This window comes from Ambystoma mexicanum, chromosome 3p (genome assembly GCF_040938575.1).
Source record: "Ambystoma mexicanum isolate Mex_15411 chromosome 3p, UKY_AmexF1_1, whole genome shotgun sequence".
NCBI lineage: Eukaryota > Metazoa > Chordata > Amphibia > Caudata > Ambystomatidae > Ambystoma > Ambystoma mexicanum.
The window spans coordinates 1,222,819,253-1,222,846,473 of NC_090925.1; the positions used below are offsets into that span (position 1 = coordinate 1,222,819,253).

General features: G+C 47.0%; 1 protein-coding gene across 1 annotated transcript in view; it reads left to right on the forward strand.

Annotated features, from left to right (window-relative positions):
- The window catches only part of UBE2D2 (ubiquitin conjugating enzyme E2 D2), a 383,568-nt gene that overhangs the window by 212,337 nt on the left and 144,010 nt on the right, over window positions 1-27,221 (forward strand). The gene's annotated exons all lie outside the window — the stretch shown is intronic.

Sequence of the window (27,221 nt, forward strand, 5' to 3'; positions counted from 1 at the left end):
CTGAATTTATGATTATACTCAAAGCCCTGTTTGTCAATTCTATGTATAAAGATCAACAAATATTAAAACAGGACTTTAATCAATTGGCAGAAATGCTGTTCTCTATGCAGATCGCAATAGAACTGAGATCACTGCCATTGCACCACCTACAAATATTTTGACCAATAACATCCAAGATACTCAAGGCCCACAGAACTCTTGGTCCTATGAAGCTCTGCTACGACCAGACGCCAATTTGTTTTCTCAGGTGATACCGATACCTGATAATCAATTGACATCAACTACAACTGGTAAAGTGTGTGTGGGGGCGGGGGGAACATGAATCATGTAGTTATGAGCGATCTAAAATACACCTAAGCCTACGGTTGCAAAGCAAGGTCTAGCATTAGCTTTTCCCAAAAATCTGAAATGCCAAGAGACCTCAAAAGGCTTTACTATTTTGAATAAAGATAAAGCAAGTAAGGGAAGGGAAAGCTCAAGGAAAGCTTCTCGGTCTCCATCTGGGGAACCATAGCAGACCTCCTAAAGATACGATAGTTGGTAAAGCGTTAATTAAAGAAAATGTTCTTGTATCAGTAGCAAATGCTAAACAATATAATAAAGAGGCAAGCTTGACAGTTGAAAGGTCTGCCATGGTACGAAGTCTCAACATCTGAGTTATGATATTGAACACATTGATGTCTTTGTGCCGACTGAGCAAAAGAATTGTAATATGCTAGACCTGGCTTTCTTTTCTCAAACAATATTTCTTTTAACAAAAAAGTTATGCCACAACTGCTAGTCCTTTTTTGAACTGATCGAGTGTGCTAGAATTGATTCACCAAATAACGTTGCTAAAAATAACCGCTCCCGGTTTAAAGCAAGTAGAAATTCCATGCAAAGCTTGGGAATCTAATTGGGCAGTGATCCATCTCATATCCCCCATAATAACTGAATTTATTATAACACAAGCTGGTTGCTTTTTGAACATCGGATAGGAATTGGTCAAGGGGGTAACGACAGTGCTTAGGAGCAGAAATACTATTGCATTAAATGTCTTCTGGGATTATCTGCTAGAGAATGTCATCAATGATATTGTGGCAAAGATCTGTACCTCGCTTCAGCTTAAAAGAAAGGAGTCCACCTGCTATGCCTCACAAGACTTGTACAACGCAGAATATGAGGGGATAGAGTGACTAAAGAATTCTAAATACTCCAATGTTCCGTCCCCTTTCCTCCATACATGTGGGACAACCCGTCCTTTGGTATGGAACCGGAGCACTTTTGTCAAAGCATCAAAGAAAATGTTTGTCCTATTGTTACGCGGGGTACTGCACGCGGCCGTAACCCCGCCCTCCTGAGCTCCGCCCTGCGCATCCCCCTTCAGTCCTTTTCTCCGCGCGGTCGGGGCTGGTCACACTAGCATCACTGGGAATTTTAATTTTTGTTCCAGTTCCTTGGTCGTCTAGTCCTCCATCTATGCAGGAACGTCTGGGATTTGTGTCCTGTTCTTCGTGCGAACGTCACTTCGCAATGGCGGATCCCCACTCTTTTGCTTGGAGTGCCTAGGTTGGAACATCGTTGGGATTCGTGCTTCTACTGTGATTCCCTCTCCGTCCGGGCACTCCAGCGTCGTCTTCGGTGAGAGGAGGTGTTTCAGCATGTTCCACCTCATTTCCAGCTTTTCATCAGCGAAAAGAAGAAACGCCCTGTAAGTTAACTGTTTAGGGTGCCCCGGCCAGGGGACTCCTTTCCAGGGTCTTCCAGGTCCAGGAGGGGCTTGTGTAGCTCTGTTCTCAGGGTTTCCCATGAGGTGCCCCAAGGGTTCCTGCAGCGGACCTGCCAGTACTGGACATCGTTCCGAGGTTCCCCATTTGGGGGCTAAGGTTAAGCCCAGTTCGTCTGTGGCTCTGGATACCAGGGTATGCCCTGAGGTCTGTTTCTGGAGCTTTCCATACTGAGTCTCGGCTTGAGGCTCCTCTAGAGGGAGCTTTATGTACCGGGTTAAACCCAGAGTTTCCTCTTATTGAGGCGAAGGTCGGCACTGAGAGACCCTCTTTGACAGTCTTGTTGGTGAGGTATGTTCCTCAACAGTCCCACGCTCAGGGTCGTGGTGGTAACGGTTCTGTCGAGGGGGCAAAGGTGGTGGTCACTGACCATTACTCCTCCCTACCAGTTTTGCTGAGGTTCCTCCGTGGGAGGCTACGTTTGTGGCGGGTTCTAAGCTGTCTAGTAAACATCTGAGACCACCCAGTACCAGCTATGCAGAGGATCCTTGTGTCAAGGCTAAGGTGTTGTTGAAGTCCCCTTACCCCTGCTGAGGAGACAAAGGCCTCATCTCCACATGTGACGCAGTGCTCTTCAGGTGTCGACAAAATGGCGGCCCAACCTCCATGGTCTACGGCGTCCATTTTGGATACTTCCCTTACGCCGACGTTCACACACCATCTGGTGCTGGGAGCATTCCTTTTGGGGCTGAGCAGCCTTTTCCATGCTAAGTGGACAACAGAAATCTGTTCCGTCGTCAACTGACAGAGTTTGGACCCCGTTGCTGTATAGTCTTGCTAACTCCTGCTTCCGCTCCACTGGTTTACGTGGACCCGGCCAGTGCCGGGCCTTCATGGCAACTGTGTTGCCCTTGCGTTCATGGGGGTATGCCCCTCAGGTGCGGCATATGTCTGTACCCATGCCAAAGCATTCGGCTGAGGATGAGTTTTTGGGAAATTTCAGAGGCTCATGCAGGCTGACCCTATTGGGCGCATTTCAAGCGTCTTTTCAGGGAAGTGGACCCTGAGCCTCCTGGCATGCCTTCGTCCCCAGCTGTTCTGATGCAGGTTCTGGTGGTGCCACTCTCTCCGCCTCTTCCTCTTTTACCTCTGTCTCCTATAGAGAAGACACCGGCGGACCAGGACATCACTTTAAAACCTGACCCAGTATGTGTGCCGGACCAGCCTTCTGCTCCTGCCTTGTTGGAGGAGCAGCAAGCGTAACAGGACAGCAATGAGCAGCCCCGCTCGATACAAGCTTCACATCTCTGAGGAGATAGCCTTATTGGCTTGTCTGCTCCCATCCTCGATGGTGGTGGCTGTGGCCACCCTCCAGTCCAAGCTGGCTGCTGCATTTTCAACGACAGTGGCTCAAATCCTATCCAGGGAGGATAAACTGTTGGACACCTTGGGCAAGAAGGTGTTTGCCAATTCGGAGCTCCAGCTTCGTCAAGCAAACACCAGGCGCATCCTGGCAGCAGCCAATCAGAGGCTGTGGATAGTTAGCTGATTTCCAGGAGTGGATAGACTAGAAGACTTTAAAGCCGGATTGTCAGATGCCAGAGTACTGGCGCAGGATCTACTGGAAGCTGCGGCACACCACGTGGATACCTCTGCTCAAGGCCTTGTGGTAGGGGTTGACACCTCTCGCCATGCATGGTTTCACTCGACAAAGTTTTCAAAGGAAGTGCAGAATAAAGTTCTGGACCTTACTTTTGACGGCAAGGAATGGTTTCATTCTTTTACTGATGAGGAGCTCACAAAGACCAAAGCAAGTACCCAAACCACCAAATCATTTTCGGTATTGGCAAAAGCTCCAGCGAAGGCCCCTTATTCTCAGAGATCGGGGTCCCAGACTGTCCTTCTCTGAGTTGAGGGGGGGGGGGGGGGGGATTTCAGGATGTCATGCGGGCCGGACTGATGCACCTGCTGGTTGTACTCCCCGAAAGAATCAACGGCAGGGTGATCGGTTTTTCTCCCGCCCATCAGCCTCTTCTCCGGGGACAGGTAGTCTCCCTGCCTACAAATCAGCTAAATTATATTTTTTGTTGGTAGCAGTGGAAGGATGCATCTCGTCTCATCTGGAGGCGTGGCAGACCATCACTGAAGACGAGTGGGTTTTGTCCATCTCTGGGCGGACTTTCGCTTGCCCCTCCCCCATAGCCCGCCCTTCAACCCTTCCTTCCAACAGTTCATAGACTGGCTCAGTGTAGTGGACCTTCATGACGCTTAGAAGCACATCCTGATATGGAGGCCGCATTGGAAATATCTGCGGTTCGCCCTGGGAGAATATTTCCAGTTCTGTGTTCCCGTTTGGTCTCAGCTCTGCACCTCGTGTCTTTACGAAGATGACGGTCATCACAGCTTTCCTTCGGCTACAGGGTGTACATGTATATCCGTATTTGAACGACTGGCTCCTACGAAACCCTTGTCCACAAACTGCTTTGAGCAACCTCCAGTCTCCCCTCCAGCTCCTGTTCCATCTTGGATTGTCAATGAACTGGCTTAAATCTTACATGGGGTTTCTGGTGGAATACGATCGATTCCAGGGTGTACCTTACGGTGGACAGGATTGCAGATTGATCTGCCAAGTGTCGGCTCTTCTTCCAGTCGGCACACGTGACGGCTTGGTGGTTTCAAAGACCTCTGGGCCTCATGGCTTCATGCGTACTTACTCTTCCTCTTGCATGACTGAAAATGAGGCGTACTCAGCCGGCTCTTCGGAGCTCTTGGTGTCAGGCTTTGGACTCTGATTCCAAGATGATCCCAGTTCCATCCTGCATGCCGACGGATCTGCTATGGTGGTCTTTAACTAACAATCTTTCTGTGGGGGCCTCCTTTCAGGAGCTCTGCCCACAAGTGATGATTACCACGGACTCATCCCTTCTGGGATGGGCCGCGGCGCTGGATCATCTCCAGGTTTCCGATCTATGGACACTGCAGGACAGGGAGTTTCATATACCTTATTTGGAACTCCTGGCTGTATTTATGATGCTAAAAGCTTTTCAACCGTCCATCACAAACTGGGTGGTTCGCATCCGCACGGACAACTCGGTGATGTTTTATATCAAAAAGCAGGGTGGCACCAAGTCCCCTCCCCTTGTGGACCTCTCCATTTAGATATATAATGGGCCATCCAGCACGGCATTTGGTTACTTGCGGTACACATTCCGGGTCACTTCAATGTGACTGCAGACTCGCTCACCTGAAAGACGGTGGCCAGCTACGAGTGGGAACTGAACACGGCAGTCCTCGCCACAATTTTGTGCCAATGGAGCACTGCAGAGGTGGACCTTTTTTGTGACTTTTACAATCCGGAAACTTCCTCTTTATGCATCCAGGAAGTGTCTCTGGGCCTCCTCCATAGGGGACGCTCTTGAGATTCCGTGGTGCAACATGACGGCCTATGCGTCACTCTGCAAGCTCAGGAATACAACAAATTGCACTCTCCTGTTCATAGATCCTTGGTGGCCAGCCAGATTCTGGTTCTCGGAACTTCAGCATCTGTTTTTTTTTTTTTTTTTTTTTTTTTTGGTTTTTTTTTTCTTTCCTCCAACTGCCTTTCAGACTGCCATTGATTCCCGACCTGCTTCACCAGTGCGATCGGCAGATGTGGCACCCCTTCCCACAAACATTCAGCTTGGCAGCCTCGAGCTAAGCAGCTGGATCCCAGACACGCTACGATTGACACTGTCCTTTCATTCATATCTCATCTGGCAGCTTCGGGCATTCATGTTTTGTCTTGCAGGACTTACTTGTCGGCTATTGCTGCCTACCTGTCCACTGACAGCTGTTTCTGACGAATCCAGTCATTAAAAGGCATTTTGCAGGTCTATTACATCTTTTTCCGGTACGCAATCCTCATCCCAAATGGGATTTGAATGTGGTCCTCACTGCCTTATGCCAGAAACCATTTGAATCCATGGTCACTGCTGATCTCAAATACCTTTCTTGGAAGGGCGCTTTTTTGATTGCAATGACATCGGCAAGGTGAGTAAGTGAGCTTCAAGCTTTGTCTGTGGAACGTCCATTACTCACCTTCCAAAAGGATAAGGTTGTGCCCCGCACTCATTCTTCTTTTCTGACTAAAGTGGTTACTGATTTTCATTTGAATCCATCTCTCATTACCTGTCTTTTTTTCCGAATCCGGCCTCCGATGCCGAGAGATGGTCTTACTCAACTTAGATGCCAGGCGAGCCCACTAGTGAACTCGGGGGGGGGGGGGGGGGGGGGGGGGGAGCGGAGGGGGGGATTGTCTCCTGCATTTCAGAATCGGATACCATTCAGGGCCTTCATCCTCAGAAGGGCATTCATGCCCATCTTGTACATGGCAAAGCGGCTGCTGTTGTCTTCCAAAAGTATATTTGAGGGGGATTGTGTCCTCAGACGTATTCCACATCTGACAGTAATGACCAGAGCTGTGCTGCTTCAGAATTATTTTTTTTCGCCGTCCTACATAGATATGCTGTCCCTTGAGGGCCTCCGTCGAGGGTTGACGTCACCGGATGTTATATATAGGATGCACGGCGCCCGTAGCCTCAGTTCTGTTTTTCCACAAACGTGTTCGCTTCAGAATCTCGGTGCGCTCGCTTCTTCTACTTTGATTGTGAAAATGTCTTCCTCTTTTTCTACCCCTAAGTCGGGCTTTAAAAAGTCAGACTGCGGTTCCAAAGCGTCCATCACGGACCCGCACGACGTCTGCCTCTGGTGCCTCGGTAAAAGCCACGCCACCGACTGCAATGATTGCCAGTCACTGACATTGGAGGCCTTGCGGGAGCAAAAGAAGAAATTAACAGTAGGTAGGGTATCTAAAACCCGTAAGTCAAAATCTGCTGGGCCTTCGATCGACGACTCGAGGGGTGACTCTCCGCGTCAGCGTAAGTCCAGTGGGAGTCTCGGTCTGAGTGGTTCCCGCCATTCCTCTGCCTCTTCTAGGCATTCTCAAAAGCGACATCACCGGTCGCCTTCACCGTCCTCGTCGGAGGACTCAGCCGGACGGCGGTTGACTTGCCCCACCAAGTATTCATCGCCGGCCGTATGGGGCGCATTCCGCCAGCACTTGATGGCGATTTGCGAATCGCAAGGCACCGTTCTGTCAGCACCTTCGAGAGAAGCCGGCAAGGAACAAGCTAGAGCTACTGCCCGCACGCCTTCGGGCTCGGGTGGTCGCCACGATGGGGAGCCATCAAGGTCCCAATCGGGCAAGGTCTATTGCAATAGCCGTGCTAGATCCAGGTCCCAGTCTGACGCCCTCGTGACTGTCGGAACCTGTGAGGCCTTCCAAGAAGGCATCACCGCCATCGGCGCCGTGTCCGTCGAGGGACTCTCTCGAGGCTCCGAGAAAGTCATCGACGGCATCGGTGCCGAGGCTGTAGATGGACACTCTGGGCGCTCCGGCCTCGAAGCAGTTGTCGAAGTCATCGGCGCCTCGGTCAATGCAGATTTCATTGATGCCCTCGACATCTTTTTGAGGAGAATTTGCCATAGGTGCCCCGGAAGGCTGTGGAAACTCAGAGGAAGGCACTCAGTAAGTCAGTGAGGCCTGTTTTTGAGCCCTTTTTTGTTCCTCCACCCAGGCTGGATTTATTCCAACCTTTTGGATTACATTTTGGCGGTGGAAGAAGGGTCTGAGGAGAGAGAGGGTTGTGCTTCCTGAGGTTCCAGGTGACCTGTTGTCTGGTCACATTCAAATGGAAGACCTCTGTCAGTCCTTACATGACACCAGTGATCTTGACACCTCTCCGGAGGTTGAGTTTGGCAGGCCTGAGCCTGGCATGCATGCCAAATCCTCGTATAGGCGTCTCATGTCAAGGGTGACTAAGTACTTGGGGTGGTCTGCTCCATCTGTTTTTCTTCAGGATGATCTCGCATATCCTGGGCCAAGGACCGCCCACTGACCCGGTGTTACCATTTTATATGGCTTTGCAAAGAAGGGTGGCGGCGTCTTGGACTGCTCCGGAGAGTCTCCCGGCAGTGAACAAGTCTTTTCTGAAAAAATACTGTCCAGCTAGTGGTGAACCCTGCTACTTGTCAACGCACCCCACTCCACAGAGTTTGGTGGTGCAGGCGGCTACAGCCCCAGCTGAGCAGGCTGCATACCCTACCATCCCTCCTGATACGGACGACAAGCGCTTTGATGGTTGGGCGAAGAAGGGATTTTCTTCCGGGTTACGGCTTTAAAGGCAGCCAACTGTTTGTGCCTTGGCGGGATTCACTCACACACTGTTGTGGAATTGTGCATCTTTGGCGGCTGAGCATATTCCCGAAGGGGGAAGAACGGGATGGATTTCTAGCTCTCGTGCAAGATGGTAAGGATGCCATGTGTGAATCCGTGCCGTGTCCGCTCAGTCATGAGGCCATGTCCCATGGTTCGCCGGTTGGAGGCTGACTGGCGCAGCATCTTGGAGAATGGCGTGCCATTACTTCAGATGTGTGGGTTCTGGAGATCATAACCCACGGCTACCTAAGCTCCTTGCACAGGAAATCTACCTGCTGGAGAAAGGCACCATAGAACTGGTGCCTGTAGCGAGAGGAACAAGGGATGGTATTCCCTTATTTTTTTATTCCGAAAAAAGACGGGATTGAGACCCATAATGGACTAGCGGGGGCTGAACAAGCTCCTCAGCAAGGAAAAGTTCAAGATGATAACTTTCTTAAGTCCTCCAGGCCCTTCAACTGCAAGATTGGTTTGTGTCTCTAGACCTCAAGGATGCTTACTTTCATGTGCCGATTCATCCAAAGCACAGGAAGTACCTGAGGTTCGCGGGTTGCGACTTGCATTTTCAGTTTCAGGTCCTGCCGTTCGGATTGACCTCCGCCCCGAGGGTCTTCACCAAGCTGATGATGCTGGTGGCAGCGTATCTCAGGAAAGGGGGATTCATATCTACCCCTACCTGGTCGATTGGTTGATCAGGGGGCATTCTCCCGAGCAAGCCCTGGATCATCTGTCCGTCAACCTCCACTCCCTTCACAAACTGGGCTTCTCCCTCAATTTAAAATAGTCCCATTTGACACCTACCCAGCGGCTCCAGTACATTGGAGCAGTGCTTGACACATCCCTGGGGCAGTGTTCGTCTCCCCAGTTGAGGGCTCATCACATTCTGCAGATGGTGGACAAGTTTAAACTTGGCCAGTCTCCCCCTGCGTTCGCGTTCTTGAGGGTGCTCGGCCTCATGGCATCCTGCATTTTCCTGGTGCCAGAGTCCAGGCTGTGGATCAGATCTCTGCAGTGGGCTCTCAAGATGCAGTGGTCGCAGATCTCCGGCAGGATGTCAGATCATGTTCATATTCCGCCCTCGGTCGCACAGGATCTTCTGTGGTGGGCCGTCGAAGGAAATCTGAAGGGTGCTCCGTTTTGGCAACCGTGGCCGGAGGAGACGATCGTGACGGACGCATGCCTCACGGGTTAGGGAGCTCATGCCAACGAGCCGAGAGCCAGCGGCTGTTCGTCTCCATCAGAGTCCAGACTCCTCATCAGTCTGTTAGAGGTGCGGGCTGTCAGGCTAGCCCTGAAGGCTTTTCTGCGGTCTGTGCGTGGGAAGAATGTCATGATTAGGACGGACAATACAGTGGCCATGTACTACCTCAACAAAAAGGGCGGGTGGGGGGAGGGTCGCTCCCGTTGTGCAGGGAGGTGATGCAGCTCTGGTTCTGGGCCATCCAGCAGGAGCTTTTGATCTCGGCAGTTCATCTGGCCGGAGACTAAAACGCGGCGGCGGATGATCTGTGCAGGCAGTGCACGGTCTCACGCGTGGGAGCTGGCTCAGGAAGTTCTTTTGGAGATCTTTGCCCTTTGGGGAACCCCACAAGTGGATCTCTTCGCCACCAGTGTTAACCGGAAGTGCAAAAGATTCTGCTCATGGGAATTTCCGTAGGGGACGCGTTCCTAGTGGAGTGGTACTTCCCATTGCTGTACGGGTTTCCTCCAGTCCCTGTCATTCCGCACGTGTTGAGGTTAGAGGTTCGGTTCCCGAATTATCCTAGCTCCGGCATGGGCCTGGAGAGTGTGGTCCCCGGACCTTCTAGACATGTCAATCTGCCCTCCACGGCGTCTTGCCTACCGAGACGATCTGCTCTCACGGGAGGGAGGGGGGTCGGGTTCTCCATCCAGAAGTCAAGTCTCTCAGCCTTCATGTTTGGTGTCTAAAAGGTTGAGGTATAAGCATTGGGACCTCCCCGAAGACGTGATGCAGGTTTCTTTCGGCCAGACGGCCTGCAACGAAATCCCTGTACCGTTGCCATTGGAGAAAGTTCTGCGATTGGTGCAGGGTACAGAATGTGGATCCTTTCCAATGGTCATTTGTTTTGCCTTTTTTGCTTTCTTTAGCCCACAAGGGCCTGCAAGTAGGTACCATTAAGGGGTACCTGGCAGCGCTGTCCATATTTAAGCGCTTGTCTGAGGAATGTTCTTATTTTAAGATCCCTTTTGATTTCTCAGTTTCTAAAAGGGCTAACTAATGTGTTTCAACCGTTGCCTTTCCAGGTGCCGGGATGAGATTTGAATTTGGTTTTAAAGTTCCTAATGAGAGCTCCGTTTGAGCCCTTACATTCTTGCCCGCTGAGACTGTTGTCATATAAGACTGTATTTTTAGTTGCGTTTACTTCCGCACGCAGAGTGAGTTGCTGGCACCTTCCGCCAAGCCACCTTTCAGTGTTCCATAAGGCAGGGCTGTCCTTGGGGTTCGTCCTTTTTGTCCGAAAGTTGTATTGGAATTTTCATTTAAGCCAAGTGATTCTTCCTGCGTTTTATCCTCCTCCGCATCCTGGTAAGGAAGAGGAGAGGCTCCATAGGTTGGATACTAGGAGAGCTTTGAGTTTCTATCTCTCTCAGAAGTCCCGGGTCACAGTGGACGATCAACTCTTTGTTGGTAATGCTGGAAGGCGTTAAGGTCAGGCTGTTTCCAAGCAGACCTTGTCCAGATGGATCATTTTGACTATCTCCGAGTGTTATCGTTTGTCGGGTAAGGGCCTCCAGTAGGCTTACGGGTTCACTCTACTAGGGGTGTGGCTGCTTCCACGGCTCTCAGAAGGGTGTTCCAATTTTCAGTATTTGCGAAGCAGCCACATGGGCTTCTATCAATACCTTTGTGAGACACTATTCCCTGGACTCCATCCATGGGCAGGATTTGGCCTTTGGTAAGACAGTCCTGTATTCAGCAATTTGGGCATTCTAAATTTGTAAATGTTTTTCCCACCTCCATATGTTGGTACTGCTTTGGGAGTCTGTCATAGATGTGGAATACGTCAGAGGACACAATCCCCTTGAAGAAGTTACTTATCTTACCTGGTAACTTTCTTTCGATGGGATGTTCCTCAGACGTATTCCACATCGAACCCTCCCAGCCTGCCCATCTAAAGAATTTCTTAGGTGACTGCAGCTTAGTTTCCGCAAGGCTTTCTGTAGTCATACTGGCAGGAGATTGGTGACACCCGTTGTGGGAAAAAACTACAACTGAGGCTATGGGCGCCGTGCATCCTATATATAACATCCGGTGAAGTCGACCCTCGACAGAGGCCCCCTAGGGACAACATATCGTCATCGAAGCAGGACGCCTACGCCGAATGTTTTTCCGATGCAGCACAGCTGTGGTCATTACTGTCATAGATGTGGAATATGTCGGAGGAACATCCCATTGAAAGAATGTTACCAGGTAAGATAAGTAACTTGTTCTTCTCTGGGAAACCATTGCCAACGTGGCTACCTGGGTTCCCCATCAGCTTTTTGTAAACATTACTGCTTGGACCTGAGCTGCAGGGCCGATGTCCAAATCGTCCAGGCAGTTCGTAAGAACCTATTTCAGTAAAGTTTCCATCCACCCGTATCACATGTGAGGAGTGCTTGGGGAATCTCCCACAAGTATGGAGCAAAGGGGACAGTACGGAAGAGTAACAATGTCCTTTCCTCCATATGCCCGCCCTCCGTCCCCTCTAAGTAGTATCCTCTATTATTGCTTAAATGGTCGCAGACCTGGCGATAGAAAGGGATTGAAGGGCGATGTGTGGGGCGGAGGTCAGGAAGGCTCGGTTATGTGTAAAAATAGGACAAATATTTTCATTTTTGGTGCTTTTTGATAGAGGTGCTCCGGTCCCGTTCCCAAGGACGAAGTGTCCCACAAGTATGGAGGAAAGGGGACTATGGACTAGGAGTAAGGTAGTCACCACGGTGAGTAACTTTGTTAGACTCGGTCATCACATCCTGGAATAGGAGGGGATATAGATATTTTGGGCCAACATCTTCTGGTCACGGCAGACCTATTTCTCTTGCAGAAAACCTGGGTATTGCAAGATATGATTATTGATGGGTATGCCATTTTTCAAAGGATTTCCCAAAAAATGAAAAGTCGACCTTTTTGGTGAATTGATCACAGCAGTTGCTAATTATTTAAAGGCTATGGAGTTTCATCCTATACAGCAATCAGAGCAGGTCCTAGCAATAATGGCAGAAAAAACTAACACATGAGAAGGTTAATATTCTGTCATTAAACTTCCTGCAGGAAATGTTCAATTGGAAGTGACTATTGGTCATATTGACCTTTTGATCAAAGTTTGGCTGTCTTTTTATCCTAGCGGCCCATATTGCATACTAGGAGACCTAAATTATCAGTGATCACGGACTCCAATTAAAGAAGTTATGGTCTCCCAAGATATCTATTTAAAGAACCAGCATCATATATGGGCTATTGGCCACGGAGAAGAGGAAATAATTATGAATAATAGTTTATGGTTAAAAATGTTCAGGCAGATCAACTGCTACAAATTATTAATGTAAATAGTGAATATCTTTTACACTTGGTCCAATGGCACACAGCGTTCATGGATTGATTTTATATTGGCTGGGTTGGGTTTTGCAAATATTAGTAATGTTGTGCTTATTCCCAACAATTTAATTGATCATTTAGTAATTGAATGTTCTATTAATAATGCTGGAACGCAGCCATGTGAACAAATGAACGGTAATAATGCGTCAGTAATGGTGAGAATACAATTGAGTGGACAGATGGTAATTTGACTAGGATCAGTTCTGAATTATTTCATTTTCTGATTGAGGAAGAGGTGACAACATTTTTAATATTGAGAATTTTATCAGATTACAAAGATCTTTATGAACACACAAAAAAGATTGGCATCCTAAATCACGTAGGTTATGATAATAAAATTGCAAATAAGAAAAATCTATTAAATATGATGGGTTAAGAAAAATGTGATTCGTATGACCAAGTACGAGATATAAAAAAAAAAGACTAACTTTTTGAAAAATTGCAGTAAAATGCGTAAGTGTACCATGGTGTTGGCCCAGTACAGGTTCTGTTTTCCGTTTTTAAAGGAAAGGTACATGAAATAAAATTGCCACATCCACAAATATAATTTGGGTCGTACTGCTATGAGAAAAATCCATCCTATTCCTGATGAGGTGTGGGAAAATGATATACTAGCTTTATACTGTTGAGCAAATGTGCTAGAGATATTTAGTAACTATAAAAAAACAGATGCTATATTAAAATCACTGAGGAAGATATTGAGAAGATAATAAGACTTAAAAGACCCTAGAGCTCCGGGGCCAGGTGGCCTACCAAATGCCCTGCTTAAAGTAGACCCTTAGATGTGGGGCCGAATCTTGAATATGATCTTTCAAAAGATTGTGCTTACAGGACTTATTCCAGCGTTCTGCAATCAATCTTTGATGATCCTGATCTATAAAAAACGTTCAGGAGACTCTGCAAACTACTGAATACTGGCCATGATTGACTCTAGTGTCAAGGTATGTTTGTTTAAGGTATTTTGCAAACTAGTCTTTTACTATAATAAGTGGATAGATGAAGAAAATATACTTAGCATTCAGCAATCGGGGTTCAGAAAGGGCTTTAGTACTAGAGCAATCATCTGGATTTTAATGTATGTATATTTGTAGCCCTATAGAGGAAAAACAAGGTACTACATATTTGTGTTATTGATGTTATGGAAACTTTTGACATGGTTGATCGACATATTTCATGGGGAAAAAATGGAAGGGAATTTGCATGAAGTGCTACATTTTGTGAAAGGGCTCTATATGAATAGGGTGCAGACTAGAACCAATTTCATGGTTTAAAACAAGGTAGAGCGTTGCAGAATTGAGGCAGTCATCACCTTGCATTTCGTTATGAATTTTACAGTATTTATGGAAAGAAATAATTAAGTTAGGTTTAATGTATTTTAAAGTTTTATGTACTAGGGATTTCAAGAATATTATGACTTATATGCTCTTAAAAGTATTGTTTTATTCTAATTTATAACCTTTTCATAAATGTGTAAAAGGTTATATTTAACAATAAAAAAAATCCTGCATCATCCAAAACCCTAAACCTGCAGCAAAAAGAAGCCTTCATACCTTATGTCAGGGCTGTCAAGTATTACCTTCAAAAGAATATACAGCTCAGAAATATCTATTGCTGCATGGTGGGGGAAGAGAGGGAGGTGGGGGGAAATCCTATCTCTAAATTAGCTATTTCTAAATGGATTGTCGGATACTTCCAACTTTGCTATTCTGTTGCCAAGAAAACATTACCCTTCAAGCACAGAGTACTCAACTTGGGGCACATGGGCTACTCTAGCGTTTATTGCGAATGTCCTCTTAAATGCCATTTGCAAAGCTGCCACTTGAGTTCTGTTCATACATTCACTCCTCACTGTTTAGATACCCATTCTAAAGGTGACACACTTGGGTCAGGCAGTGATAAGACCTCTTTGCCGCTCTACCTGCAAATAACTAATTGGTCATGAGGTGGAAGCACCTGGTCTTGAGACCAGGCAGAGGAGCAGGGCTTCACCGGGACTTCACTGGAGTTTGCTGGTCAACTCGAGGGGTCATCTTCCAGTCATGAACTGGCTGTTCTTCGTATAGGACTTTGCTCCAGCAATGATCTGAAGAATTGCTGTACAGTCCTCCTTTTATGCAAGATCTGGACTGTAAGCTCAGGATAGCCACGTGCCACAAAATCGGCCATGCAACAGATATTCAGGCACCAGGATGTGTAGTGGGGCCAACACAGAAGAAAAAGAAAGTGGTCTGTGGGATTTTGTGTAGACTAGTCCTCACCCACACAGCCCCTAAAAAGAGGACACAGAAGCTCTAGATAGCTGAGTGTGTGTACTGGGACCAGACTGTTCCAGCCCCCACATCTGTGCTCACACAAACTACTCCTGGACTGTGAAAGCAGCAGCTTTCTCTGGGAAAGGGCATTCCTTATGGCATTTCCTGACCTAAGAAGGCCAAAGAACAATATGGCCAAAGGACAATCGAAAATCTCGTGGCACAGCCATCTTAGGGTGGCACAGCCATCTTAGGGTGGTATCCTAAAGCAAATAGCCTTTTGTGGTAAATGCAAAAGTAAAACAGTAAATTTTAGAAAAATGTCCACTGCCACCAGCTTACCCTAGGCACATTGAAAAAGTAACCACAAAGCCATTATAGAAAGTTTATTTTATAAGGATACAAGGTATCCTAACAACGCTTCACTTTAAGGTGGTGGTCTTCAAACTGTTGGGCTGGTGGTGAGTTGCTCCCAAAAGGGTGAACAGTGACTGATGTTCATAGAAAATGTAAGCAGACATGGCCCCTGGGGGGTCCTTCAGCAATATTTGTACTCTAGGGGGTGGCTCTGCAACAACCTTTTTCGCAGGTGGGGGTGCGGTGGGGGGCAGAGTGGAGCTCTGCATACAATTTTAATACCACTGCTTCAAGGTGCAATTTTAACAATACAAGCAATTCAGAGACTGTCTCTCCCTACTGATGGTCTTCTGGTCTAATAAGTTTCTCTAAAGAATGAACTAAGGCAAGTAAAGCAGAACGCTTTACTTGCCCCCAGAAAGGCACGACATAGTTAAAAACAAAGCAAAAAGAAAGGGTGTTCCATACAAGCCTATGGGAGGAAAGCAGCAAAAATAAATTTTACTAACACAAACTATGCCATATAATAATCTTGAACAGTTACTGAAGGCAGACTAAGAAATGCTTGTGAATTTAAAATGATACAGTTGACAAGTAATGCTTTGCTCATGCCTGTAAATGGGGAAAGGTTGTCTTCTTAATCTGTTACGAGTTGCTAATTGGTTTGCCTCACATCTGTAAAATGTTGCAGTTCAGTTTCCCAATGATTGTGTCCTCCTTTGTAGTGTGCTGCCTCTTTTGTTGGCATAGTTTCAACCTAGAGAGTAGACTGCTTAATCTTGGTTCCTCTGACCGTAATGGATTCTTTTCATGCCACAAAATGTGCACTACCACTATCAATGGGTGTGTTAATTCACTATTGGCAAGAAGTTCATATGGAGAATTGGCATTAATGTGGCGGGTGACTGACTTTTGTTGTTGCCTGCAACATGAACGGTTTATAATACAATCCGGACCATGGTCCTGATGCTCTTTATGCCAAAATGCGATAATGTCTATTTCAGGACCAAAATGTGTTTTTTTTTTTTTTTTTGTTTTTTTTTTTTCCTATTTTTCACAGCTGGCTGGATAACACATTTGTTCATACAAACTGTTTATGACAGAACATCCTTTCAAAGGTCTACCCACTTTCTTCTAGCGCCTTGAAACACTTGTGTATAGGTGCGTTCTAAATGCCATATTGTGTATCATTGCATATCAGGGAACAGACGTAGGCACACTATTCATTGGAAGCATAATCTCCTATGCTGCTACAGGCCCCATTTTTAAACTACTAGACTTGGTGACTTTCTGTTGATATGGTGCTATTGTTTGACCTTAATAAGGCAATGCGTGTCCTTCTACTCTTTAAAATGCATAGGAATACTTTGGATACACCCATCCAAGTGTCACTTGCTTTTCTAGCAATGCCACCCTCTTAGATTCAGGAAGGATTTAAAGACTCTACCCTACAATTAGCACCTCGCTCAATATGGTTCCCCCCACCGGCACCTCATGAATGTTTTCAAGCTATCACCTTCAACTCCATTCAAAAGTTTCCTCTATGCCCCTGCTCCTCTTTTGTACAATGCTCAGTTGCTGGTCATCCTAGGACCAGCATATGCAAATCCCTATACTGGCTTAAATGTAAGTTTGCCTGAAGCTGGATGTCTGTCCTCTTCCTCCTTCCGATTTGTATTACCTATAGTTGCCTACATGTTACCTGAGGTGGGATTGAATTCAGGGTATATTAATGACTTTCATATTACCAAAATTCCTTAACTCTTGCCTGGTCTTTACCACGAAAATGCTCATGTATGGAAAGCTTGCACTAGAAGGAGCTGAATGCCACATGTTTGAGCCTGTACAATACAGGCTGATAGCTGATTATACTAGTCAATTGCACTTGCCACTAATGTTGCCATCATAAACAAGTTTGATCAACAGATGCATCTGTACACTTGGTGCATAATCGAGAGTTAGACTTTCTTCTGATCACAGCCGGCACGTGTTTGGATGCAAGGTCTGTTTCAAGGCTGTTAACCAGTGTTGATGTAATGCCAATTGTACCAGAGTATGTTAACATTAGCATGCATAAAAATTATGAATACATACCAGGGTCATGGTTTTGGGACAGGAAAAAAGAATAGACATGGGGAAAACGGATATTAAAAACTGAATCGGGATAAATTAAATTTTGAGTGGATTGTGTCCTCCAACGTATTACTCATCTTAGATGTATTCCATCCAGCTATGCTGCCTTTGGAAAAAAATTTCGGCAGAGGGTGCCATGCGTCGATGTCGAGTTGATGGTCCCTCGAAGGCCTCCGTCGAGGGTGACATCGGGTGTATAAGTAGCACGCGCGGCGCCCGTTGGCCTCAGTTCCATTTTTCTGCAATATAAGTTGCTTCGGACATTCGGTGCGCCTCGAGTTCTGTGAGAATATATAATAACGAAATATCCTTGTCATCGACCACGACCCCGTAATCGGGATTCAAAAAGTTCAAATGGTGCAGGTCAAAAATGTCGATTTAAAAAAAAAAAAAAACGGACCCGCATCAAGAGTGGTTGTGGTGCCTCGGAGAAGGCCACGACATGGAGACCTGTACAAAGTGTCAGGCGATGACGGGTAAGGTCTTGCGAGAGAGGAGAGGAAAGCTACAAGTAGGTCGAAAAACCTCTACCGTCGAGTCGAGATCCCGTGAGAATTCTCCTCGACGCAAAAGGCATCGTTCTAGGTCCCGTAGCGATTCCCATCGCTCTTCGTCAAAAAGATTAAAGAAACAACGCCACAGGTCTCCCTCCACCTCGTCGTCAGACGAGTCTCCAAAAAAGATGAAATTCCCCACGAAACATTCGTCTGCCGAAGAGTGGGAAGCATTTGGGGTCAAAATGATGGAGGTGTTTGAAAAAGCGAAGCCTCGGTCCACGCCTTCTTCGGAAGCTGGCTGGGAGCGTCATCGCTCCGACACTCGCGCGCCCTCGAGCCCGGGTGATCGAAAAAGGAAGGATAGGGAACCTTCCAGGACGCCGAGTGAAAAACGCCAGTCGAGTCAACCGCTCGAGGTCACCAACGCCGTCTGAGACCCATCATACCTCTAAGGGAAACTCTTCGAAGTTCGCCTCGAAGCAGACCCCGTCGACGCCGAAACCCTCGGCGCCAAAGGCTCAGCCAAGCCAGGGAAGCCAGAAAGAGGATAAGGTTACAAAACCTGTATTGTCCTCAGAGCCAGGTACTAGACCTCTTCCTCCTCCTCTCCCAGAGGCTTGAAAACCTCTCCACAGAAAGGAGTTTTTCAAATCCCTGACCTCAATTTTTGAGGAACAGGAGAGATCTGATGAGGAAGATGTACCTTTTGGGCTAGAATATGGAACCCCAAATGTCCCAGAATGCTTGATCTCAGAGGAAAGCAGAATGAGAGATTTGGTGGATTCTTTACACAATGCAGGTGGCATTGACACTTCTCCTGAGAATGACTTTGGTAGACCCGATCCAGGAGAGCGTGCCAGTCCATCTTACCATCAGTTAATGACCAAAGTGGTAGATTACTTGGGATGGGCAAAACCACCAGCCCAATTCGTCCAAGATGATTTAGCAGACATATTGGACCATGGTCCTACTGAAGACCCAGTACTTCCTTTTCATGTAGCCTTACAAAACAGGGTGGCCAAGAATTGGGTAAACTCCGGATTCTATTCCTCCGGTAAATAAGTCCCTCGCATCAAAATACCGCCCAGCGGAGTAGCGAACCCGGCTATCTGTCAAAACATCCAACTCCCGAGAGTCTGGTCATACAGGCAGCCACAGCTTCCAACAAACTTGCATACCCGTCTATCCCTCCAGACAGGGACGATAAGCGTGTGGATGGTTGGGCACGGAAGGTATTTTCAGCCGGGAGCATGGCATTAAAATCTGCCAACTCCACATGTGCCTTGGCAAAATTTTCATACTCTTTGGGAGTGCATTGAAATGGCGGCAGAGCACATACCAGAAGCGGAAGAAAGGGAAGGGTTCCTAGCCATCGTTGGAGATGGAAAGGAAGCCATGCAGGGAATCCCTTCAATCTGGATCGGACACTGCGGATAGTGTAAGCAGGTCCATGGGCACTAGCAGGGTAACGCGCAGATTTGCGTGGTTACGGAAGTCGGGTTTCGCACTGGACGTACAGAACCGCCTTCTGAACATGCCTTTTGACGGATCTCACCTTTTAGGCAACGACGAGAGGCATGAGAGGTTGCAGACCTCAAAAGCAGCTGCCAAATCTTTAGGAGCTGCTATTAGGCAACCTCAGCTTTTTCATGCGCAAGGACAGTCCATGGAGGGGACGATCCTATCGTTAATACACCTCACATGGAAAGGCGAGAGGAATGGCCTGTGAAAGGGGCCAGAAAAAGGCCACTTGTGGTGGACGAGGAAAACATGCTAAACCAGCTCCAGCTGCAGCCTCTCTGCCATCAGCGGCTGCAACATCCGCCGTAAAACCGCTTTGAGGACTTGCATCAAAAAATGCCTGTAGGGGGCAGGCTGTCACAGCATCTGCAAGAATGGCGAGCCATTACTTCAGATGTTTGGGCTCTAGAAATAATAACCCAAGGTTACTGCCTTCCTTTTCTAACGCAACCTCAAAGCAATCCATCAGGGAGACACCCGTTGAAGTCTTCAAACCCGCTCCTACAGCAGGAAGTTTTAACCCTGCTGGAGAAAGGTGCTATAGAACCAGTACCTGCAGCGGAGAGGAACAAGGGATGGTACTCCCCATATTTTTGATCCCCAAAAAGGACGGAGGACTGAGACCCATCTTGGACTTAAGAAACCTGAACAAGTTCCTCAGAAAGGAAAAGTTCAAGATGGTTACCCTTTCTCAGATCCTTCAGGCCCTGCAACTTCAGGACTGGTTGGTGTCATTGGGCCTCAGGAAGCTTATTTTAATGTGCCGATTCATCTCAAACACACAATACCTGAGGTTCGTAGTTGGCGACTCACATTATCAGTTTCGAGTCCTGCCATTCGGATTGACCTCCGCCCCGAGGGTCTTTACCAAGTTAATGGTAGTGGTGGCAGCGCACCTCAGGAGAGTGGGGAATTCAGGTCTACCCCTACCGGGACGATTGGTTGACCAGAGCGCGTTCTGCCGAGCAAGCACTGGATCATCTGAAAGTCACCCGCCACTTCCTCCGCAAACTGGGCTTCTCCCTCAATGTCAAGAAGTCACAGATGACACCTTCCCAACAGCTTCAGTACATAGGAGCTGTATTAGACACGTCCTTGGGAAAGAGCTCGCCTCCCAAGTCGAGGGCTCAAGACATTCTTCAGATGGTTTACAAATTTCAAAATGCCCAAAATCTCCAGGCTTACGACTTTTTAAGTTTGCTCGGCCTCATGGCATCCTGCATCTTCCTGGTGCCAGAGGCACGCTTGAGGATGAGATCCCTACAATGGGCTCTAAAGACTCGGTGGTCTCAATTATCGGGTCAAATGACAGATATTCAGATTCCGAACAGGCTCCGACAAGATCTTTTATGGTGGACATGTACAGAGAACATCCTAAAAGGAGAACCTTTTTGGCAACCTTGGCCGGAGATTACAGTAGTGACGGACGCCTCACTCATGGGGTGGGGAGCTCATGCCAACGATTTGACAATCAACGGTTGTTGGTCTCCATCGGAGTCCAAACTACATACCTTTTAGAGCTGAGGGCGATCAGACTAGCGCTGAAGGCCTTCCTGCCATCTCTCGGGGGAAAGAATGTCCTGATGACGGACAATACGGTGGCCATGCATTACCTAAACGAGGTGTGGGGTCACTACCTCTGTCCAGAGAGGCAATGCAGCTCTGGTATTGGGCAATTCAGGAGGGAGTCTCTAACGGCAATTCATCTAGCCGAGGAAGAGAATATGACGGCAGATGCTCTGAGCAGGCAGAAAACGGTATCCCACGAATGGGAACTGGCTCAGGAAGTCATTCAAGAGATAGTCGCCCTTTGGGGAACCCCTCAAGTAGACCTGTTTGCAACCGGAATCAACCAAAAATGTGAAAGGTATTGCTCAAAGGAATTTACCCCGAGAGGAGCCCTGGGGGACGCGTTCGTGGTGCAGTGGAATTTCCCACTATTGTACGCGTTCCCTCCGATTCCCGTCATTCCTCAGGTCACCAGGAGGCTGAGAAGGTTTCGGAGCCGCATGAATCAAATTGCCCCAGATTGGGCCAGGAGAATGTGGTACCCGGACCTTCTAGACATGTCAATCTGTCCTCCAGTACATCTTCCTCAGAGAGAACCTTCTCTCTAAAATGGAGGGTCAGGTTCTCCATCCAGAGGTCAAAACTCTCAACCTTCATGCTTGGTATCTGAAAGGCTGAGATACAGGGATTGGAACCTTCCAGATGACGTTATGGAGGTGTTGCTTTCGGCAAGAAGGCCAGCAACAAATTCTCTATACCGTTGCCGTTGGAAAGTTTTGCAACTGATGCAGAGAAAAGAATGTCGATCCTTTTCTATGTTCTATTCCGGAAGTATTATCTTTCCTTCTGACCCTAGCACATAGAGGTCTGAATATGAGAACAATAAAAGGTTACCTACCTTGCAGCACTTTCCATTTTCAAGCGCTCATCGGAAGAATGCTCCTACTTCAAAAATTCCTTTGATAATACAATTCTTAAAAGGACTCACTAATGTGTTTCCTCCTCACCCATTTCAAGTACCGATCTGGGATCTAAATTTAGTCCTAAAATTCTTAATGTGTGCTCCTTTTGAGCCTATGCGTGTCCATTAAGATTACTAATGTGGAAACGGCCTTCTTGGTTGCTCTAACATCAGCAAGAAGAGTGAGCGAATTGCAGGCACTGTCTTCTGGGCCACCCTATACTGAGTTCCATAAAGACAGTTGTATTGAGGGTTAAACCATCATTTTTACCAAAAGTAATATCTGATTTTCATTTAAGTCAGAAGATTGTTTTACCCACATTCTATCCTCCACCCCATCCTTTGAAGGAGGAGGAAAGATTACACAGGTTGGATCCGAAAAGAGCTTTAAGCCTTTACATCTCTAGACTTTCCAGACTTCGAGTGGACAACCAGCTGTTTATAGGTTACACAGGAAGGAAACTGGGTCAATCGGTAACAAAACAGACAATTTCATGCTGGATTGTACTTTGCATTTCAGAATGCTACAGACTAGCTCAGAAAGACCCTCCGGAAGGGTTAAGGGCACATTCCACCAGAGGCATCGCTTCCTCCATGGCCCTTCAAAGAGGTGTTCCAATAAGGTCCATTTGCGAAGCAGCAACTTGGTCTTCGCTACACACCTTCTCAAAATTATATAACCTGGATGCTTCCCAGTCTAGGGATTTAACTTTTGGAAAAGCAATGCTTTATTCTGCCATATAGAGGCAAATATAAAAAATATATTTTTTTAAAAAAAAGAGAAAATCTGACCCCTCCTCCAGAGAAAATATACAAAATACTGCCTTGGGAGTCTATCTAAGATGAGGAATACGTTGGAGGACACAATCCACTCAAAGAACAAGTTACTTACCAACTGGTAATGTTCTATCGATTGGATGTTCCTCCAACGTATTCCTCATCGCCCTCCCAGCCTACCCTTCTAGATTTTTCCGGGTTATTGCCATCTCAAATCTCGCAAGGCTGATGCCTACCTGCCAGCACAATCTATACAGTACAAGGTCACAGACAAAAAAAAGGGGGCGGGGGGGAACAGAACTGAGGCCAACGGGCGCCGCGCGTGCTACTTATACACTCGATGACGTCACCCTCGACGGAGGCCTTCGAGGGACCATCGACTCAACGCCATCGGCGCCCTCTGACGATTTTTTTTTTCCCAACGACAGCAAAGCTGGATGGAATACATCTAAAATGAGGAATACGTTGGAGGAACATCCAATCGAAAGAACATTACCAGTTGGTAAGTAACTTGTTCTTCTGCTAGTAATCGTGCTTGACAGATTCCTTATGCCCATCTAGTCTAGTCCTGTAGGCGACAATTATCAAGCAAATGGTAGCCCTATTGTGGATTAGGTGAAGCACCCAAAATCACTGCTTATTACTTAACCAGTTAGTGGTTTAATTGTTTGGTTGATGCCCCGATACATTGTGCCTAGGATAACACTATTGATGGGTGGCATTGTTGAAGATGTATCAATTTACTCGAATACCATAGTGAAAATAAAATTGTATCTAGGTGATACCATATGGTGCTCTCCATTAGGTGTCTGATGAGATGTCCTACTATAAACCCATTTGTCGCAACTTGATCTTGACCGTAAATACTTTTAGACTGATTTACCAGTCCTCTGAGCAATGCGCTACACCAATCTTGAAACTAAAGGTAATCGTGAGTGCATTTAGCGATTTTTCTTTTTTTTTTTTATGGGTAAGGCTTGACTGAAGCTTGATGGTTACTTTAGCTGGTGTATTATATTCTTCTAGGATAGCTGTGAGAATTGTTAAACCTTAAATGTGCATTCTGTTTGGAACTAAACAAGATCACTGGGATTGTAACCCCACATTTATCTAAAAAAGGCAACTATTTGCTAAATGCATCAATGCTCATAAGTGTTCTCTTCTGTACTCTCAATATATAATCCTGCAAGAAGCAGGGAAGTAACATAAATGTTCTTTAAAGTTCCTTAGATCACCCATTGTGTCTATGGAGATTGTCCCTATTCTGTTATCTTACATTAGCATTCAATATTGCATTCTTAACTCTAATGTTCTTGAATATTCAATAAGATTCTCTGATTAGTTACATGCAATAATGCCTAGTATCTGGTGTCTATTACCAATTGCTGCATAATTTTTAATAACCTTACCTATGGGTAAGGTTATTGGTATCCTGTCCGGGTATCCGTCCGGAATCGTCCTCGGGCAACCTTGAGACTATCTGTCCAAGTTGATTTACAGGAAGTTCAATTTCCGACAAATGGTGAGTTTATATGACCTCTCACCAGACACATGATGGAGAGCACCATATGGGTAGCTCCTAGATATAAATTTATTTTCACCATGGTATTTGAGTACACTTCAAGACACGTTATCAACAATACCACCCATTAGTGTTATCCTAGGCACAATGCATGCACGCATCATTAACCAAACGGCTAAACCATTAGCTAGATACAAAATAAACTGGGGTTTTGGGTGCTTCACCTAATCCACAATAGAGCTACCATTTGCCTGCTCACTGTTGCCTACTAGACTAGATGGGTATAAGGAATAATCTGTGTCAAGCATGATTACTAGTATACGTGTGCAGATTTTCAGTTTTTAATGGCTGTTACCATGTATTTTCCTGTCCCTAACCCATGACCCTGGTATGTTTTTATGATTTTCATGTATGCTAATGTTAACATTCTTTGATATAACATTAACACTGTATCAGCCTTGAAAAAGACCTTGTGTTGGCTGTATCAGAAGAATATCAAAACATTATAAATGTAACTTGATTGTGCACTAAGTGTACATATTTATCTGTTGATCACTTATTTACGATGGAAACATTAGTGGCAAGCACAATTGACTAGTACAATCAGCTATCCGTTTACTATACATGAGGCTAAGGGTAGAACCTCAACTTCTGATGTTTGTTAATCTGCTTAGAATCACATGCTGTGCATAGGTCCGACATCCAGTGGTCACTGCGGAGTATTGCATTTTGTTTTTCGTAGTCGAAAAAGGGGACGTCGACAAGGCGTGTCTGTAACACTATCCCTATAGTGACGTGCGTCGTACCCACAATCCCTCACGTGTCGAGGTCCCTCAGATTGTTTTTTTCCACCCAGCTTCTGGTCGCCTTACGCGGAGCTCCTAGAGAGACATTGCAAAATACTTACTACGGACCTCGGTCCTTAATTATACTTATATTCTTAAAGATCCCTCCACTCGACGTTAGCTGTGAAGCTGTTTCTCCGCCGAACAAGTTTTCGACGGAGGGGAAGAGGCGGAGGGGATCCTTCGGCACTGCCGAACACGTGGCCTGGCCTCGCCGGCCAACATACAGTAGGGAGAGTGGGGGTTCGAACTTTTATCTTCTCTTTGAGAATGTCTTTCTTTCTCCCCTATCTTTCCCTTGGGGTTGTTATCACCAGTTATTATTGCCTCAGCTATGGAGAGGACACCTTTTAAGTTTTGCCCACGCTGTAGGGGCAAATACACTTGGAAGGATAAACACAAGCTCTGTAATCGTTGCTTGCCCCTCGATCATAAGGAGGACAGCTGCGCGGCCTGTAAGCTCTTGAAACCAAGAACTCTTAAAGAACGGAAAGTTAAGAGGTGGGCGGACTACGCTATGTCGAAGTCAGTTTCCTCCCCTGCCGCCGCTGTTAAAGAAAGTGACGAGGAGGGTGATAACTCGACGTCCGTTACGGAAGTCATTAACCCCCAGAAGGAGCGCTCGCGCTCCTCGACGTCCGTCCCCGGCCCCGACGGGCTCGGCTCACGCCCTGCTAATGGGGATGAACACCCCAGCGACAAGGACGCACATAGACCCCATAGGCCTAAGCACACAACCCACGGCTCTTCGTCGAAGACGAAGGATCCATCAGCGCCGAAGGGGACGCAGGGCACTCCGGCGTCTACCTCAGACCGTAAGGGTCTCAAGCCCCACCCGCAAACGCAGCCGCGACCAGCGATTGGGCTTTCATCACGGGCGCTACCTCAAAAACATCCGACGTAACGCTCCATAGAGCGGCCGTCGAGAAACAACGCGTAACGCAGGCAACGTCGATACCAGAGCCCTATACCGACGAACTCGTTGTCGAGAGCCTGGCGAGAATTGTTTCCAAAGACAAACGTAAGTGGACGACGAAACAGATGTCGAATACCGCACCAAAAGCTATAGAAACGCCGAAAAAGCACAAGAGTAGCCAAGAACTGCCCCCTTCATCTAAGGGCACTTCTGAACTACCGGAGGGCTTTTCTGAGGGCGAGGGAAACCTTTCTTCGTTGTGGGAGCGTTCTAAGCGTTTGGAAGGTGAAAGCACTGATTTCCCCCCTCTAGACTATTAAGGCGTCCCCCATGAGACCCTTGAAAGACTCCATTCTTGTATGGAGAAAATGGAAAGATTTTTGGGAAGCCAAAACCCACCCACACACAAGACCAGGAGAATGGCCCCAGGATGACCCTAGGGTCAAGATCCCTAGGCTGTTTCCCCTTTCTACAGACGTATATAACCTCACTGAAGATGAGCAATACCTCCAGGAAGATGAGGAGGGTTTGGGTGGAGAGGAAGAACATGAGGAAGAGGGGTTTGAAGAAGATCCTTACACTAGTGCAGGAGTTTTTGAGGAAGATGCAGCTACCTCGCAGCCCTGGCAATCCCCATCAGTGCAGCCTTGGCAATCCCCATCTGTGCACTCAGACCCTGATGCCTTTCACCCTTCTCCTCCCAAGGATCCACCTATTGGAAACACCTCTCCCATAGATGACCAACCTTCACTTAATGCACTATTGCGCAAGGCAGCAGCGCATTTTGAAATAGACACAGGGGAAACTCTTCCTGACATAGACTTTGTAGAAAAGGTTATTAAAGAAAAAGCCCCTGTTAGTCAGTCTATTCCGCTCCTGGCTTCTATAAAGAGAAGAATAACTCCTTCCCTTTCCAATCCTGCATTAGTCAGAGGGGTCAACCCTCGGATAGAAAAGCTCTTCAGCCCTTCGTCCTCTGACCCCTTGTACATCAGAGGACATTCTATTCCGGACTCCCTTGTAGTTACTAATACAAGAAAAAGAGCGGGGGTACCACTATCCACTAGTGAGGCACCACCTGACAAAGAGGGCAAGAAGCTCTATGCACTTGGGAAGAGAATCACGACCTCCGCAGCCTTCTCAACTAGGATTGCAAATAACAATTCCCTACTAGCTAGCTACGCAGATGCACAGTGGAGCAAGCTGCGCAGCGAAGCAGAGGACGCACCAGAACCCCTGCGTTCACGTCTGTTAGCTATATTCTCAGAGGGAACTCTTGTAAACCAGGGCATCGTAAAGAACTCCTTAGATGCCGCAGAGACGGCTGGCCGTTCCCTGGTTCAGGGAATACTTCTCAAACGCCATGTCT